This window comes from Desmodus rotundus, chromosome 3 (assembly GCF_022682495.2).
Source record: "Desmodus rotundus isolate HL8 chromosome 3, HLdesRot8A.1, whole genome shotgun sequence".
Taxonomy (NCBI): Eukaryota; Metazoa; Chordata; class Mammalia; order Chiroptera; family Phyllostomidae; genus Desmodus; species Desmodus rotundus.
This window is the reverse complement of record NC_071389.1, coordinates 124,306,143-124,308,726: the sequence shown is the minus strand read 5'-3', so window position 1 is coordinate 124,308,726 and position 2,584 is coordinate 124,306,143.

Here is a 2,584-nt window from a genome sequence, read left to right as displayed (position 1 = left end):
ATGTTTTAACAACAGAAACCTATCATCAATTTTTCCAAGTTAATTGCCTATAAAGATGCAAAAGCAGAGACAGGGAGAAGCAAAAGGAAATGAGCTGGGTATTTATAGAGATTATGGACAAAGCATGGTCACATATAGATTGGGAAATTGGATACGTGGTTTACATTTACTTAAGTCTCCAAGGTCTGGGCAATACGCATTTCGTGTAAGAGATAGTATATGAAGGTGAGGGTGTGTGCATGCATATAACTATCTGTAGGTCTAGAAAATGGACTTTAATTGAACAGAAAAATCAATTCAGTTTATAAAGAGATTAAGATCATTTTTTGCTCAGATGAATCCGGGCTAAGGTTCCAAACCAGAGACTCATTTACAGGAATGATGTAAAGCCACAATTTATCCTAAGGGCTCAGCTGCTCAGTGCACATAATCCCAGGGTGCAGTTCTTGGATAACTTTTTCAAGTCGACTTTCCCATCTAGACGGGGAAAGAATGACTGGAGCAAATGCTGAGAAAGCTGGCTGAGTTTAAAAGGCTCACATCAAATATTAAGATTAATAATAAAAATAGCTTCAAATCACTGAAATTAGAGATGTGGCTGAAAGAAATGTTACAAATGGAAACATGAAAAAACATGTTAGGAATTTAAAATAATCAGTATTTTGATTCAATTCAGTAAATACACATCTGCCACCTAAGGATTATAAACCTTGGAAGAAGCAGATGTACACCAGTGAGTGACAGTTCTTCCCTTCTAGAAGTTTCCAGTTGTAGGAAAGTAAAAATAATTTTCCCTCCATATTTCTAGGTTCTTGGCTGAAACCCCTTTCTAATAAAAAGACAGATTAGTGGGAGAAAGGAAAGGAATAACAGATTTTTTAAAATACCAACTAGAGGACAGATAAGATATATACTATATATATGTATATATATGTGTGTGTATATATATAATTTTGCTATAAAAATTATACATGTTTTTACCCCAAAGAAATATAGTGGATAACATCTATTTGATTTTAAATCATTTGACATATTTCCCTGTTTTTATCCAGGTCATATATTTAAAACAATTCTCACACTGATAGCTAATATCCAAGGGATATACTTAAAACAATATTTCTTTATTTATTCTCCCCCTTTTTTCTAATTAATTACAAACAAATATTTTCAACATTTCTCTGAGCTTCATGTATTAAAGAAATCACTTGAAGAAAATAGGGATCACACTTTCCTTTTACAATTAGACCACTAGCTAGCACACATCTTACAAGATTATTCTTTGTATTTGCAATTCAAAAGAAGACAAAAAGAATGTATAATTTCTTTAAAAGTGGCTTTAAAAGTATTCTATCTCAAAGATGCTCTAATAGCAAGAAGAAACTAAGCAAAATCATGATTCTGTGATGTTAAATGAAAATAAAACCTTTTAAACTTCTATTTTGCCCCCTAGCGGCAAGAAAGGAAAATCCAGACATACATTTCAAATTTCTTTGCCAACTGCCAAGTAGCCCTTACATAAAACTTTCTTCAAGTGCGTCGTGTTCAATGTTGTGTCGTATGCAAGTTTGTAAAGCAAACTAAAAGGAACAAAAGCATCAGCTACTGTTAAGTTCCTGAATATTAAGTTATATGAATGACTCCTTGCTAATTTAAATAATTATTAAATGTTTCAGATTAATTTATTTCCCTATGTTTAAGGCAAAATGGAGAAGTTAATGTCATAGACATATACCATATAAATCAACTCTCAGTAGAAATCAATCCAGATTTCTTTTCTTTATGGTTACTACATGATTGATAATATCTGAAAGTGAACAAGCCTGACACAAAGCTTTGCCTTCAAATACTCACATTCCTGACAGCAGATGACTCCAGGTACCCTCAAATCCTTAATGCAAATGCAAGAGGACCACTGCCCTGCAAAAGACACTTCGAGCAATTCTCTTCTGAGAACTTAGAGAGGGAACGAGTATCACTGTAACCTACAAAATACGAGAAGACGTTTTCTTGGAAATGTGACTTTGGTGAATGGTGGTTCTGTAGGGTTGTCTCATTTCTGGAAGCGCAGTCGCATTTTCATGACTATAACAGGGGAAGAAACGCATGCAATGGTGCAAAGTAGTGCAAAGGAGGTTATACAATGAATAGGAATCAAGAATGACAGAAAAAGGAAAGTATCAGAAAAAAGCAATTGGTGATATAATATTTTCCACCTGTCATCACATAAGTTATAGTTAGATTTCATAAAATCATGAAATTATTTTCCTAAGGCAAATAATCAAAAGTCATCATACACAATTAAGTCATTCCCCCAGTTACTTATTATAAAAACTTTTTAATTTATTAGGAAATAATATCCTATTTTCCTTAGGGTTACTACTGTTTTCTAATTTTTTTGTTTCATCTAAAGTGTGTTGCTTAGCTCCAATATTGTAACTGATTCTCTGCTGATCTTTTAATTTCTTCCTTCTTTTAGCATGTATTGTCTAAGATGTATGTTAGTCTTGAAATCACAAAACATTCAAAAGCGTGAGTTATCAGAAAAGAACCCTAACTCTTTAAGAACTTCCAAACCTAAAGAATC